The sequence below is a fragment of the Platichthys flesus genome, chromosome 6, assembly GCF_949316205.1.
Source record: "Platichthys flesus chromosome 6, fPlaFle2.1, whole genome shotgun sequence".
Classification (NCBI taxonomy): Eukaryota; Metazoa; Chordata; class Actinopteri; order Pleuronectiformes; family Pleuronectidae; genus Platichthys; species Platichthys flesus.
In genome coordinates this window covers 18,843,697-18,861,013 of record NC_084950.1, presented here as the reverse complement: position 1 = coordinate 18,861,013, position 17,317 = coordinate 18,843,697, and the positions used below count along the sequence as shown (strand labels likewise).

General features: G+C 43.2%; 1 protein-coding gene across 1 annotated transcript in view; it reads left to right on the top strand.

Moving 5' to 3' along the window:
• Nucleotides 1-17,317, top strand: part of kcnq1.2 (potassium voltage-gated channel, KQT-like subfamily, member 1.2) — a 171,788-nt gene that overhangs the window by 111,340 nt on the left and 43,131 nt on the right. The window lies entirely within an intron of this gene.

Below are 17,317 nucleotides of genomic sequence, written 5' to 3'. Positions count from 1 at the left end.
GTTGTTTTAGTTTTTTACATGGAACAATTAAAAATTGGAAACTGAACCTTTGTAGAGCTTGTAGAGCATTGTTCTAGTCAAGAAGAAGGGTGCTGGAAGACGAAAGGAATCATTCACAACGGTTTATGGGATGTGTGGTTCCATCCTATCCATCCATCTTCTGTACCACTTAACCTTAAAGGGTCGTGGAGGGACCTGGAGCCAATCCCAGCTGAAACTGGGCAAGACGTGCCGTACACTGCAGCACCAGTGTAGCTCAGGACCAACATAAAGAGATTAACAATCATTCCCACTCACATTCAAACATACTATAAATTTAGAGTCTTCAATCAACCTAGCCCCAATCTGAATGTTTTTGGACTGTGGGAAGAAGTCAGAGCACCCGAAGAAAACCCACGCAGACACGTGGGCAACATGCAATTTACACACAGAAAGACTCCAACCACATTTGAACCAGGAGCCTTCTTGCTGTGGGGCGGCAGCTGTGTAGTTCCTTCACTCTTAAAATAATTATGTGCACATTCAATTTTCTTATACTCTGAATCAACTGTTTCATGGTCACGTAAAAAAACCTGTACAATAGAACAATGCATTCTGCAGACCCTGCTTTTCAATTCAACTCAGCCGGCTCAGGATTTCCCCCCACTTTGCTTTGACATTTACCTTCCCATCTCTGTGCGCTCATCAACGCTCATGTCCTCTTATGTTTGCATGCGTTGGCTGTTCCTAGAGCCCTTTGTTACATGGAGAGGAGTAATGATCTTGAACCGATGAACCGTACGCCCCCGGGGCCTGAAGACCTACCTCGGTGATTGAGTTCAGGCCCATTTGCTGTGGGTACACGTTGTGATGATAATCTCCTGATTGGAAACATAAACGTCCGTTCAGAAGTTTCTCCCCTCTACCTACGACTCTCCCCTTCCCTTTTTTCTCTCCTCATTTTCTTTCTTTCTAGTGACATCAAGGCAAAATCAAACCGAGAGGTGGATAATGGGGAAACAAATCAGTGGAAGCCTACCGATGCTAGCTGCTTTCCCTTCCCTGTACAATGTGGAACCAATCACTGTTCCCCTAATCAGAGCGACGTTCACAAGCGCCGAGCGACCTCTTAAAGTGGAGCGGAGGAGCGGCAACAGAAACCATAGCGACGGCTACAGCCGCCCATCCCTCATAATTACTGTTTTCCTCGCCTCAGCGCCCACCCCCTTTCCTCGTCTCTCCTTTCTGCTCATGTTGAATTTCTTGTTTTGATGGTTGTGACGGGCCAGCACACCTGTTATGTGTGTGGGGGGGGGGGGGGGGAGAGGGGCTTCCTTTCTCCCTCAGGCAGCAGGTGAATGAACCTGTCGACCCCCGTTGCGTGGTACATTCCCTGGTCCTCCTCCAGATGGACATGCACCTTTTAAGCTCCACAAGCACATCTTAATGTCTGAGGAACTATATATGCCTGCTCCATGTTTCTGAAAGCCGGTGAATTTAGTATTACACTTTATACATGATAATACTTTTATTTTCTTATTTTTTTTTACATCGATTTTTAATACGTAAGCAAATAAGATTGTGATTTGTTTGTGTTTTTGACACCTGAAACAACTTTCAACATTACAACCTGTGGCGCAGTAACAATATAATACCTCATCAAAACATTACAGTCACAACAAATCCACATTACTTGTAGTTAACAGATCTATATTGTGATAATGTACACAAAGAATGAAGTTTGCTGGTGTGACCCTTTAGAGTTCAGTTGCGAGCGAGTTGTTAGCAAACAGAATCTCCGGCGCTGTCACCTTTGTTTGCCTCGCGCGGCTGCGTCTATTTCATAACGTTGTGTAATTTCCCCCCCGGGGTTGCGTCACCTCTCGCATGTCGTCCATAATAGTAAACCTAATCACGCAGCGCACCAACCCTGGTGTCACAGTTGATTCACTTCTGAATGGAATCTTTCCCAATAACCTTGAGGAATGATTCATCAACTCTTGTGCCGGGATGTTTGTGTGTTTTGGGGTTTGTGTGCGCATGAGAGTGTTCCCATGCCTTTTCCAGTACTCACTCTTGGTTCGCCTCCAGCTTTTCTTTTTTTTTTTTCTTCTCCAGACAAATTCCCACTTTCTACCCCAGCACCAGGCATCGACCACTCCCACTGCTCCTCACGCTGCAGCCGAGCGAGGGAGAAGGAATCATCCTCTTGTCCAACCATTGTCAGCACGTCACTTGGAGATGAATTTATCCTCAGCGGGCTGAAGGAGGCTCAGGCATTGTGTGTCCTGTACAGGGTCAGACAGTGATTTATCACACAGACAAAGACACATAGGTCCACTCTCACACACACACACATGAGCGCGGAGTTGATTAATCACCGATGTGTCTAACCCCACACTCTCAAGATTGAATTCTCCAGGAGCGACTTGGCAAGGAAGATGGATGGCACTGCGTGACAGTGTGTTATCTTTCCGTCAGACACACTCAGTGAAAAATACCCGAACGACAGGCTCAAACAGTGGCCAGTGTCTGAGGGCTTTAGCGTGGCCTTTCAGAGAGGAGCTCGCTGCATGCTTTCTGATGAAGTCAGCCCCCTGCTTGTGGTAAATCGCTCCTAGTTTTATAGGAACATTTTTTTCTCTCATAGCAATAGACAGAAGAGGCAGTTACAGCAATATGCTTTCACTGCCCTGTAAATGTCTGTCTGAAAACGAGCTGATGCTTTTTTTTTTAAGTCTGATCCTATTTGTTTTGGGGTGATTTGTGCAGTCCAGAGGAAACGGCAGCTTTTATTAACGTACAAAGAGGAATCTGTTTGCTTCAAAGTTAAAAGCTTTTCACACGGTTGAAATATTGAACTAAATGAAATTCTTTAAAAGTCCAATTTAGTATTTTATAACATTAGATATGGAAGCTATGAGCTTAAATTGGTATAAACTAATATAGGATTTAGTCATTTATAAAATAAATTATACATTATTTATTAAAATACATTTGATAATATTGCATTGAAGACTACGATTAAATACATTTATTACATACAACTAAAGCATAAAAAGTAAACAATTAAAGATAAAAAACTTCAAGTCAAAGGTTAATTACCATTATCATATCATAATATCTCATTATATACTATCAACTAGCACTACATACATCTGCTGCATTGCATTGCTTTAAAAAACGATAAAATTAAAAGACAAACTTTTTTCGTTAAAAAATAAGTACGCTCAGCATCATGGGTGTAATTTTTCAGTTTTGCTTCATATTTGATATCTATTACACCATGGTGTCATCATTAGTAGTATTTCTGTTGTATTTGTAATTTTGCACAGGGTTGTTGGGTGTAAAACCCTCAGCTGTGTGTAATGTGGAAATCCTGGTGTAAAGTGCCCTGCAGACCTGCACAGACACGTCTCTGCACAGCACATCACTATATTTGTTGACTTCAGTACACCACATGGAGCGTACATCACACCCACTGTGTGGTTTGCTTCACTCTGCTATATTAGGGCAAGTACACTGCGCTCCGTATATATGTCATGCTTATATCATGTGCATTAGCAGCAGGCGTACGCAGAAGAATGCCATGCTCTGACCTTAATAGCATCTCAATTAGATAAGTATGCTGTAAATTACAGCAAGGCCAAATACTGGGAATACTTGAGGGCCGAGACAGAGTGTTGTGTTTGTTAGGAGTCCATCTGTAAGGCATTAAGGGCCCCTCGTCTCTAAAAGCATGGCTTTGAGGGGGGCAGTAGTGTGTGTGTGTGTGTGTGTGTGTGAGAGTGTGTATATGTCCAGTCCAGACCCAGTGTATATATTTGTATATTAGACTGTACACAAAAATATAAGTGGACGTCCTGACACAAATAAATATACAAATCCGCGCATGCAGGCATACACACACACACACACACACACACACACACACACTGTCCAGTCAGCAGCCCCACAGTTCAGCTCTCAGCAGAGCTCCAGAAAACAGGAACAGCTTCATTATCTCTGCAGGATTGGTCGTAGACTGAACAGCTGGGGGTGAGAGCAGAAGAGTCAAATGCCCTACAAGCTGTAAACCTATGAATGATTTGTTCTGTGCACAAAAATAATCAATAACAGGGTTTCTGTGGGTCTTTTAAAAAGTCTTAAAATGTTGAAAATCAAATGAAATCTGGATTTTAGGCCATAATATATAGTTGCATTTAATTCAGTCTTTCTTGTTAATGTCTTGGGGAAATGTGTAATGATCAGACAGTAACAAAACGAATGAAAATTAAACCATAATTGAATTAATAGCCACATACTATTAAATTGTTGAAACATGCAAAATCCCTGAGTAAACATTTTCTATCCAGTCATGTTTTCCTCAGTTTTAGATATTGGCCCTTAGAATAAGTTAAGCTCACATCAGTACAAAGTGCTGTAAATGTCACTACGTAAAGTTTTAGTTTTACATTCAATACTAAATTAATGCAGAAGAGTCAAAGAATAGAGGAAATGAATGCAACAGAGGATTAAAGCATGAAACATCCCTCTTAAATGCACCCTGCTTTGTTATTTGGCTTAATTAGACAAATGTTATTTATTCTTGTTTACATTTTTAGATATTCCATTATAAACTCAAACATTTGTTTCCTGTAAAGTTGAGGTCCCACTGTAATTCTGCGCAACCCCTTGTCCTTCCTCTCCTCTGGGTCGCTGCTGTTGCTCCATTCTTTCTTCCACTTCTCTGCATGTTCTTCAACTCTTTCCATTTCCCTCTGTAATTATAGTGGCCCACTGTCTGTCCTTTTCCTGCCCCTCTGCGAGAAGGGGTGAGCCTGCTGCCATCCCACCTCCCCTGGCCGTCAGTCTCGAGCTCTTTTTTTGACACGGCCCGTTCAAGGCGGCTGCTTTAAAAGGTGCAAACAGCGAATAACGGGGCAGTGTTGTTCCGCCTCTGAGGTAGTGACAGGACAAATCCATGTGTGTGTCAAAGGGAGATAGGACGCAGTCTCCCATAATATCACACGTCTCACCTCTGATTCTGGAAAGCTGATGTGTTATCTAAAATCACGCGGAGGGGGGGGGGAGGGGAGTGCTGTGTGCCCGCTTGATTGGCTCAGTGTGAACAAGTAAAAGCAGCGTTTTTGAGGGGCGTTCTTAACAGCAGTATAGCATGAATAAGAAGCAGTTCAGTTTGTCTTGTTGTGTGTGCTCCCCCTCTTTTTTGTGTTCTCCAGTACAGACACCAGTTTGTCTCTCTCTGAACTCCCCTTTGCTCCTATTCCCAGCACCTCTCTGCCCTACGAGCACCGCGTGTGTTGTTGTGCTGTGTTTTGATATATGTGTGTGTGTATTTGGCTGCAGTGTGCTCAGCGGGGAGCCGGACTGACCGGGCCGGTCTAAACAAAGAGAGGAAACTTGGCAAAGGAAGCTTGGGCGAGTGCGTGAGCGCGTTCACACACAGGCACACAAATCCTGGAACACAGAGCGTCAGAGCTGCAGCCGCGCTCCTAAATGCCCCACGCTGCAAACAAGCCCAGACAGCATCTCCCAGCATGTCTGGACATGACCTGCAGTAGCTTTTGTTTTTTAAGATTAAATCTAGGTCTCTGAAATCGTCACTCTGCCGCGGGGAGGTCAGAAGTCATCCACAGCCAGGCTGAGTAGCAATGGATTACATGTGATCAGGGTTTCTTTATCAGATTGGTCGTAAAATGCATTCGAAAAGTGTAATTATTACATTGTCAAGAATTGATTGATCACATTTAAAATAAAGAAATTATAAATTATTCTCATGATAACCAAACCTACTAACTCATGAAAAGTGGATCTCACATACAGTGTTACACTCCATAGACAAGAAAGTTTATGCCCAGTGCAATTTGTGCAATCCAGAAATAAAGTTGCTGCGAAAAGCAAAGATTTCACCTTAAAATCTCTGAAGAAGCACTTTTCTTTCCCTGACAAAACATGGGAGAGAGTTTGCTTTCAGGTGAATTTTGTTTCAACCCTTTTCACAGCAGTGCTCATCAGCAAATACGCATCTGCCAAATGTAGCATTGTTGATAATCGTAGCAATGGCTTAGCTAATGTACAATTGCTGAAAGTGAAAAATGCATTCAAAATATTTTTCAGATATTGCAAAAGAAGAAATGGGTTTTTGTATATCAAAATGTTGTGGCTGAATCCACTTTTTCAACACAATGCAATCCAATGATATACTATACATACTATTCCAATGGTTTATATTACTAATGACAAAAATTGCCATGTAATCTCTTACAGTAACTGACATTTCAAAGTAATCCGACCCAACTCTTATAACAGCACTCGGCTGAGGCTGCAAAGCTTCCTGTATTATGCCGGAAAAAGATTTCAGTGGCAAGAGAAAGCTTTAGTACTGTGATTTAAATTCAGCCTCATTCATGTCACTGGGATGACTGTGCTGCTGTATCAGAGCCCAAGACTGAAAAGACGCCAGCTCACTGAACCTAAAACCCTGGTGAACCTTTGCTACTGCAGTGCAACTTAAATATTAACTGTTGCGTTGGCCACTTGAATACGAGCCAGCAGAGTAGCCCTTAAGGCGATGGACAAATTACAGTCACAGCGAAAACTTCCCAGAGTTGTAAAAGTCTTTCACACAGGATTATGAATGGCTGTGCAGTGTCTGAGAAACCTCTGAAACTCCAATATTACATGTCATCCTCTCACTTGTCACAACTTGCCCACACCAACACTAACTAGCCTGTGTGTGGTTTTTTGCTATATCTGCCCTCAGGCCTGCTCCATCAACCTTCCTTTGACTCACTGCTGCACCAGGCTGAACTGGTCTTTCTCACTTCGACACATGATGTGGTATCTTTCATAGCGTTGTGAACTTGATAGCACGCGACGAGTGGTGTGCTGCCTTGAGTTTGATAGCGCACCAGGAGGAGCGTGCTGTTGGTGGTGCGGCCGCGGCAGTAAATCCTGTTTTGACCGTGCGCTGGGGATGCAGCCGCTGGCAGCTCTCAGACGGTCTCTGGCTCTGGTTCCCTTCTCTTAGCGCCACTCTCTAATTTCAGAGCCGGGACCCTGCCTTACTACTGTGTCTTTACCGCATTCCCACAAACCAGAGACGGACAGTCTGCCTGCATGTCTGGCTGCTTGCTCGCCATCTCCCTGTCTCTCTCCTTTTCTATCTCTCTGCTTTTGTGTCTGTCTATCACTCTTTAGCTTTTGCTCCCTGTTGTTTTGTTTTTTCTTTTGCCCGCTGTCACAAACTGTCCTTTTCTGTGGCCTCCTGGTCTCTCGTTCCCAGCGCTTGCCCCTTCGCCCTCCTCTTTCTCCGTCTGGTGCTGTGCCTTCAGGATTATAGGTCTGCAGTCTCACTCGCAGCATCTAAATCATGTCCTACGCTGCCACTGTCTCTCGTCAGCTCCTCCCTTCTCCTAATCTCCCCCTGCATCACTCAAGCGCCCATGTGGGCTTGCTTTTTGGCTGTACATACCCATACTACATTTCCATTTTAATTGCCTAGGTTTCACTGGGCCCCGGGATACATTTTTTTGCAGATATTTTATTATCTTGGCTAAATGCCCCGCCAACTTCTAGTTGGGCTTGACCACTAATATACTCCTACATGGACCAGTTCATTATCAGCGGGGAGGTGTGAGCTTCTTTAAAAAAGGTTATGAAAGGGTCAATGTACAGTTCATGAAACAGAGGTCTGTGTTTTATTGGGACCTGCAGCTCCACTAATACATGGTGCTAAGTAGCCCTGGTGCCACCCTACTTTTGAGAGCTATTAAATCAGTCTACTGCTGGAACAGTAAACCAGATGTACATAATGACAAACTGTGTAAATTACTCCAGAGAAAGTGAGTGTAAATGTCACTGCTGTTAAGTCAAGCGAGTACCTGGGGAACATATAATGGGCAGTATGTGCTTATGTATAATACTGTAAGTATGTCTGTACTCTATGTGTGTTTTTAATACCTTCATAAACCTTCGGTTGGGGGTCAAACCCCAATTTTTGCTGAGCACTGATAAAAATTTGTCTACAGAAATGCAAAGACAGATTCTTAGTTCTTTTTTCTGCTTAGTTTATGATCAGCTGTTGGTTTGGATGCTTGTTTTAACATTAAACACCGCTGCAGATTTGACATTTTTCAGGATGAAAGGGATTCGTAAAAAAAAAAACAATGGATGTCACTTTCAAAATCAAAGGCAACATTACCAATCCATGTTGCAAACTTTTACCAAAAACAAATGTCAACTCACGGCATCACCGGAATCTGCAGGCTTCATCCTCAGTGGGCATGAATGTCAATCCATCCAATAATCGTTGAGATATTTCCGTCTGAGCCGGGATGTTGGACCGACCAACACAGTGACATTACCACCCAATTATACGGGAGCAGATTGGCTGGATGTTGTGCCATGGCAGCACCTCAGGTTCACGGAATGACTTTAACTAGCTGTTGCTAATGCAGGCGTGTTTATGACTATGTAAGGAGTTGACTGGGCCACTTGTGGTTCAGACATGGGCCTTGTGGTACTCTGTGCCCAGACACATCCCTCGGGCATAAGTGGTGTTGGTAGTGCCCTTTGTAAACCAATGTGTATGTGTGTGTGCGTGCACACCTATGTGTTTGCCCGACTCGCTCCATCGACTCCTTGCCAAGTCTTCGGTCGTCTACCACTTTCTTTTTTGCAAACACGTTTAATAAGCTTGTCCGTATTCCACAGTGAGTACTTTTTTCTTGGTAAATGACTAATGATTTTATGGAAGTGTAATGGAGGGTGGTGATTGTCTATATAACTCTGGGCTCTGTGTTTCCCTGTAGAACAATTAAGGCGGCACACCTTTCAATTGTGTGTAATTAAGTTTGTAGTCCACACAGGATGCGGACTTCGCCCAGTCTTGTTCGATACAATGGGTAAAATCAGGAAGCTGTTATTTGAGGCTGAATGAGGGAATGAGTCTGTGAATGGGAACTACATATATATATATACAGTATATGACACTTGAATGGGGCAGCTACCAACTGATAGTACAGCCACAGGTGGCGCAGCGTATCTGGCATTTTAATATTTTGTACTTGCACAAAACACACCACAGCAAATTCCTTGCATGTGTAAACCTACTTGGCAATAAACTTCAAATCCTGATTGTGGCTGTGCTGACAGTGGTTTTGCCGTAAGGAAGTGCCGTATGAATGTGTGAGGGAATGGGTGAATGTGACTTGAAAAGCACTATATAAATACAGTACATCACTATCAAAGAAAATGGAAAAGCATGTTTTGTAATCCTATTTACTACCCCTTAGGAGATTAAGTTTACAACCCTGTCTGTTTGTTAGTTGGTTGGTTGGTTTGTCAGCAGCATTCAGAAGAAACTACTGTTTTCAACAAGGGCCAAGATAGAACCAATTCAATTTTGGGGCAAATCCGGACATGTGGGCAGATCCAGGATTTCATAATCACTTTCTTTAACATTGCAAGACAATGCATTTGATCCTATCCAGAGGATTTAGATGTGGTTTCATAAGGGGACTTTTGCATGGCCTTTGGTGGAGGTATGTGCTCCATTCTAGTTAAATAATAAACTGCAGATGTCATTCAGAGAGAAGTTCCACTTGGTAGAAAGCACCAGAAGCTCCATCAGTGAGGATGAGGTAATACCTATTGTCTGCTGTGGTGGAGGAGGGGGATTGCCGCCCTGACTGGTTTCGAGTGAGCTACATAAGTTGTTGATTATCTGTATGCAACACACTGCTGAGGACCTTACTTCCAGGAATCTGTGACACGGGTCAAGTGGCAAAAGAAGTGACACTGACAGTGTTGCTGACTGATAGGATGTTGCAATGACGGTTTTGAGTAGAGGCATCATGGTGGTCACAAGAGAGGTGTGCTCTGCAAGCATTGCTCAATATAAACAGAATGACCATGTCATGTGGGAACAACCAACATTTCAAAATTATACACTGGTGCAGGATTTCCAGCTCTGCTTTGTTGAACTTAATTATCACTCAGTTATTGTGTAATTGTCGTATCGGTGTTATATCATCATGTTAGAAGTTAAAAGAAACCAAATGCTGCCTATTTTATGTCTGAAGGAAGAAATCTACAGGAGCATATCCGCCTACTTGCATGTCACTGGTACTTAAGAGCCGAGACGCACACAGAGATAGTGACAGAGTGGCAGATAGGGAGAGAGCTAGAGGCAGACATTAGTCTGGAGATCTTGATACTGTATGTCTCCTCCATGACATACTGCTCAGGAAGAGGGAGGCCAGGAGTGTCTGAGCTGAAGTCGGCCTGATAAGCGGGGCAGATAACGGGTTGAAGTGAACCTCAGACAGACGAGGACGAAACAGAAGGACCAGCTGAGTGAGATATGTCTCTCCCTACATACGCGAGGAGGAGTTTTTAGAGGAGTTCAGGGAAGACTGGAACAATGTCAGAGTGATAAGGAATAGACAGTATTCTGACGTATCTTCACTCTCACAGATACCCACCCTAACCCTGACCCATCCAGAATAGGAGTTGCTTGAAAAATCCCTCAAAGTACAAAGTCAGAGGGTAACACAAGTTATATTTTTGTTTCATCTGTCATATGTTTGTCCACAAATGCATGGCTGCTTTTCATGCAGGTCTTCGATGTCAAATGACTTTTTTCTGTAGGATCAGCAGTGAACACACACACACACATGCATGTCTTTCTATAGTTATGAGGAAATTCATTGACATAATGTATTCCCTTAACCTAATTCTAACCCTAACCCAAAAACCAAGTCTTGACCATTAAATAGGCACAAACAGGTTCTCTAAACTACCCTTATAAGGACTTTGCATTGACTTCCGTTCATCACGAACAGCCTAACCAAAACCTTAACCATGACCACTTCTGTCTAGCCCTAAGCTTAACCTAACCACACTTCACATCTGGACCCTTAACCTTAACTAATTTGTCCTCATTAGGACCAAGCTTTGGTACCCATTAGGTCTACTGGTGCTGGCAATGTCAGTGTTTATGCTGGAAGAGGTCACAAATATAAACTACACACACACACACATCCACACATCAAGTGTACACCCGGGCAGCTGGAGGTGAGAAATGAACATCCAAAGGTCAATGTCTGCCAAAGGGTCATTCCCACCAGTCCACCACTGGCCAAACAGCCTGTGTCTGTGGGTCAAAGGTCATCTCAGCAGGCCTGGTCATTAGCGCACAATGGAGCCCATTCTGGCCGTCTGTACCACTGTGTGTCTTGTCTTGTCAGTTTGTCTCGGCTGAGGTTTTCCGTGGATGGAGTGAGAGGTGAAGAGCGAAGCAACAAGAGAGGGAAGAGGGTGAGAAAAGCACTTGTGGCCTCAGTGATCCTGTGTGTGAGAGTGTGTTTATGTGTGTGTGTGTGTGTGTGTGTGTGTGTGTGTGTGTGTGTGTGTGTGTGTGTGTGTGTGTGTGTGTGTGTGTGTGTGTGTGTGTGTGTGTGTGTGTGTGCGTGCGTGCGTGCGTTCACGACCATCTGAGAGTTTGTGTAATGTGCACATAGATAGATAGATAGATAGATAGATAGATAGATAATGTATTGATCCTGAGGGATATGTAGTAGATGTTTGCGTGCTTTGACTACTGCATTTTTCAGGAAGGCAAGCGAGGAGTGTTTGTGCATGTGGCTATTTTTGACTTCCTCTGTGTGTTGGGAGCTCCCCTTCTTGGCTCACTCAGCACCTTGACATTGGCACGGGGCCTCAATGGAGATCTGCTGCCTCAGCTGGATCACTCTCCTCCCTTTTCCCCTGACCATTACCCCCCCTCCCCATCACTCACTCCCCAACTGCTGCTCGACTCCCACCTCCTCCCCAGGCTCTTCCAGCTGCCCTTCAACGGGGGAGAAGAGCTTAAATCACTCCCTTCTCTGTGGAAGGATTTCCTTCGCCCCCCCGTCACTCAGTCCGTCCCTCCCTGATAGTGTCAAGGAGTTTAGGGGGGGGATGGGCTGTGACTGTTCACTTGGGCTACTGTGGGAATGTAGGTGCCATGTGTGTGTGCGTGCTTGGAGAGCCCCTCCCAGCGCACGCCGAGCTGGCCCGGTGTCCGTCATCAGGCTGTGCTGTCATTGCTGTGACAGCATGCTGTGGCAGATGGCTGCCAAAATATCAAAACAATCTCATCTTAACTCTCATGCAACCATGGGTTTAGTCGGGGCTAATTAGGTTCTGGTGTTTATTCATTAGTGGTGCGCTGATTATTTTCAGAAACAAATTTGTTAACCAAGGCAATTTTGAGGTTTGAGAGGACGGAATAGTGAACGTAAAAGATTTAAAGGATCAATTAACTAGCAGCATAACACAAAAGGATTACCACAAAACTTGGTTGAAGGACATGGTTTCAGGGTAGAATTCATTAGATGGTGTGGATCTGGAGCAGTTGGCGGTTGGAAGTTTTTTGTTTTGAAATGTTTCGTAAATTTCTTAGAATTAGAATGTTCATTTAAAAAGAAAATTGCCATATTTAGAGAACTGATATCTATGAATGTGGCAGTGTAGCGTGGCTTGATTTAATTTAAGGGGACTGTTTGGCCTTGGTGGAGGTCTGAGCCCCCTGAGAGCGATTCAGGTTGGTTAATTAAATTGTTGTTTGGTTGATTTCATGCCAACAACAATCACTGATAAATGTTTAGCACTATTATTGTCATTTGTAAACTATTTCATACTTTTTCTGACCCTGCAATAGATTAATGCACAGGTTCTCACTAATATGTCCATGTCTGGACCCGTCAAAATATGAACCTAAATGTGATTCACCTGTGATTAAAGGGCGCCGTATTGTGTAAAATAATTTTCTTGGCTTTTACTATTCGTAATGACTTGTAGCTGGTCAGTATAGACCCTCAGAGTATGAGAACAGTCACTCTATGGACTTTTTCACTCAGCACATTCTTAGTCTTGTTTCGTACGTCCTACCCCGTCTGATGTCATTCGAGATCGCACTATATTCTCAGCCCCACCCAGCCGCTACCAGTCCAGCCTCTGAACTACCCACTCCCGTACCCCGCTCCCCACCACCACCCCTCTGAGCTAGCAGCTTATTAGCTACCACAGGCTAACCACAACAAGCTACACTGAAGAAACACTGCAGCGCGGAGGGAAGCAAGGAAGAGAACTTGTCCGTGTTCATTCCTCCTAAGAGCGTTATTGTTCGAGACCAGCGGTTACGTTTTGTTTCTTCTGTCATGTCGGTGTTGAAACGCCGTTGTGAAACTCCATTGTGAACCTAGGGACGTTACTCCTACGTTGGCCGACTGTCCTGCGAAAACTTGAACAAACAAGAGGACGGGACGGTGTGACTTACTGTTTAGAAACAGTAAGTCACACCGTCCTCTTATGGAAATATGTGGCTGGTCTTCTATAGCTGCCAACATAAAAACGTGACTTTCAGCTGTTCACCAGAGAGATGGTCAATGCACTAGAATGTAAGCGCTGATAGGCCCGGTCGTGTTTCACTTAAAGTGCAGTCACCCAATCAGAGAAGGGGCTCTAGAGGCAGGCAAAAACAGCCTGTTCTGGCTGCAGCTCCAGAAAGAGGCATGAAGAGGACATGGAAATACACAATGAAGCAGTTTTTTCCACTTTTTACCACTGATATATCATTTAAGGAGTACCAATACCTCAAATTAAATCCCAAAAAGGTGTCAAATATGGGCCCTTTAAACCCACCTCCTACATACACAGTCACACACATGAAATGGGTTATGTCCTCCTGTTTTTGTTGCGTTGTTGTAAAAGAATGTAGTGTGAATTGTTGCAGCACCAGCAAAATCCTGCAGCTGTCAATGTGTTTCCTCAGCGACAATGTGTGGTTTATCAAAAGCTAAAACTAGTCGGTACTTTTTACAAGTAGCGAAGACAATAGGAATGTTGTTTTAGATATAAAAAATACCACACAGCCATTTCAATTCCTAATTTCTCCTGGAAAAAAAAGTTCTCACACACTGCCAGCCACCTTTATTACACTTTTAACCAGGCACTTACCTGTAAAATAATATGAATGTATTATTTATCCGCTACACAACTTTTATGAAATGACTACTCTGGATTAATTCTGAAGTGTATTTCTACTGTTACTAAAGGAAATGAACAGTTAAACCCTAATATCACCCATTTAATTTGAATGATTCGTGCTCTAACTAAAACTGAATAAAAGCTTAATATCTTCTATGTTATGGACGAGAGACTATTTTCCAGTGGAGGCATTTGATAATGACAGCATGTAAAGCCCCTGTCGTCCTTATCTCACCAGGCCCAACAATGACAGATGGTATCTGTTGCAAGTCGCAAGCCATCATGTCATCGTGCACAATAAGTCCTCCTTCCACATGTTTCCCCTCTTCACTGTAAACACAATGTACAGCAGGTGTGTCACACAACCACACAACTTTGTTTTGCATGCAAGTTTCTCTGGATCCGCCCCCTTTAAGGCTGTCTCTATATTTGTCTCCTCGTCTGCGTTGTGTGATCTTTTTTTTTTTTTTTTCCGCTTCATTTCCTTTCTTTTTTCTTTCCTTCTTTTGTTCTGTCTTTCTTCTTTCATTTCCCCGTTCCCCCTCTTGTCTTGGCCGTTGAGGTTAACCACCATTTGTATTACACTGCATTACAACTCATCAACAATATGCCGGGCAGAAAGAAAAACAACCCACACTTGTTGTCCTCTCGCTGCCTTTTTCTCCCTCTGTCTTTTCTCTCTTTAGCTAAATCAGGGGCCAAAAACGGTGAATTGCCTCGAAACCCAATATGGACTCCACCCTGGAGATTACACGGTCAGCTCAGCCAGCCTGCACTAGAATAACAGCCTGGCCTGCTCTCACTGTCCCCTGCCCAGTGTGTGTGTGTCTGTTTGTGATTGTGTGCACAGGAATCTTCTTTAACAATGTCACAACATGCATGTGGGTGTGCAACTGTGCATGCCGGGACACATGCATTCGAGCATCCTCACGCATGTAAATCTAAGATGGTTTCCTGTGCAGGTTTCTGTTTGTGTTTGTGTGCCTGTGAGCTTCCTCATCACGTGGGCGTTGGTGAACCTCCAGGTTTCAGGAAAGAATCACTCATTGTCAGCTGTTGGAGAGGAATGTCTACTGCCCAAAGCTATTGTCTTGGTGTCTGTCACACCTACACTTCAGATCATTTCACACCTACCAACAACAAGCACATCGCTCTGCAGACACCTCGGTCGATGACTGATTAGGTTATTTATTTCCTGTATAAAAATTATATTCTATATGCATATATTTGAGATAAGTTGCAGGAAATCTGCTGTGAGGTCTAATTATTCACTGTACGACAATTTCTAGATGATGTAACAGTGACCCACATACCACACAACAAAACTGCATGCATAACAACTACAAGTGTAGTAGGTCATGTCTGCAGAGTTCCTGAGAACTTTTGCTACAAAGGACCATTACAATAAACCATGTACCATGCAACATTTCATTAAACAAATGAACAAAAGTAATTTATAAGTAATTACATTCAAAATTAAACGTATATATATATATAAAGCATGAGTTATCAAGAAAGGATAGTTTCTTTTAGATTTAGTATATTCATTGCAATGTTTTTTGTTGTCACAGAACACAAAATAAAAATAGAAGTAGAATAAAAATATCAGCAAATTGTTTAGATAACAGGATACATTTCAAAACCTCATCTGTGGAGTGCAGATTCTACAATCGAATAGATAAAAGTGATCTTGCCAAAAAAATGACTAATGACTTACTTCTGTATATTTATTCTATTCGTATATATTTTGCAGAATATACACAGAAACCAAATACATGATTAATTTATATCTGTAACTATTTACCGTGCACTTTCTCTTTCCGTGCTTTACCAGCGTTCACAATTCCTATCAATAGTCATCCATTCGTGGTGGTTTGATTCATTTTTTTCCAACTGCATCCAAAGTCTGAATTTGACCATACCCGACCAATCAATAAATTGTTTGTCTAGGCTTCCAGCATATATGGTTAAAAAGAGGGAGATAGGCTATTTTGATTTGGGTTTGTGATGATTTGTTATACTACCCATAGTTTAGAAAGCTGGATCCAATCTGAGGCCAGTCAGCCTGTGGTGATCGAGGCTTCGCTAATGCTAGGTCTGCAGATCTGCAGCGCCTGAGTCAGGCCTACAACTGGGGCAGAGAGGCTGATTGTTTCCAGCCATGGTGGAGGTAATGAGGGGGTGGTGGTCATTGTGATACACGCAAACACACAATACACACACACACACAGGCTGACCTATAAGTGAATGTTCATACATGCATGTGTGTGTATTTGATTGCGTTTTTTTGCCACAGCACATTGTCTCCTTCAAACCACAGGGTCACTCTGCTGTAGCTGCGCATTAGTGGTCACCAGTGCACACACACATGCATGCATAGACACATATGCAAAACACACACACGCGCACAAATCAACCACCACTGGCTTTGCAGATGCAGATTTACCACACACACACACCTTAACATAAATCCACTCATCCACCTCACAGTGTTACGTTTGATGCACGCCATGTTAGAGGCTTAAAGTGAAACCACATGCAGATAAGTTCTGGCAGATCGGCTAAAAATCTCTAAATCTCTGTCAAATGGTGGCTGAGTCATGCCGGTACTGGGCGTGAAGTCACGCATATGTGGTTGCTGCATCACAAGATGTAGTGTGACAAGCCTCGAGGAGAAAAGCTGACAAACACATAACACAAATATCCACTCGCCCGCACCGATGCACACAGACAGACACACTTACGTCACAGTAGTCTGGGAACAGAAGCGTTTGAGGAAGTAAACCCCTCTTGTGATAAATAGGAAGGGTGAAGAAGATGCATTTCTATTAGAATAAACTCTCATAAGAAAAAATGACTAATAGAAGCATTTCACAAGTCATTTTCTTTAAAGATTGGAGAAGTGAGTTTTAACATCTTCGGGCCTCTTAACTGCCCCCCCCCCCCCCAAAAAAAAAAAAAAAACTGTATATCTCCCAAGCTATAAAACATTATAGACACTATACCCCAGTTTGTTCCAATGATCAGCACACAGACATTACAACTGCTCTCATGAGTTAAGACAATACTTTGTCTGCTTCCTTTCAGGCTGCATTCTTCATTATCAAGTCTTTAATGTTAAAACTAAGGCTATCACTAAAGCTTCATCCCACTTTGTGCCACTTTAAAAGCACCGCCATGAAATTGAGCGTGAATGGTGCGGTAACATAGGATCGCATTTTCCCACGCTTCAAGCAGTCGTACGCTAAGACTTTCCCATAGTTCAGACCTTCTCCATCAGCCAAACGTTCCAAATCTA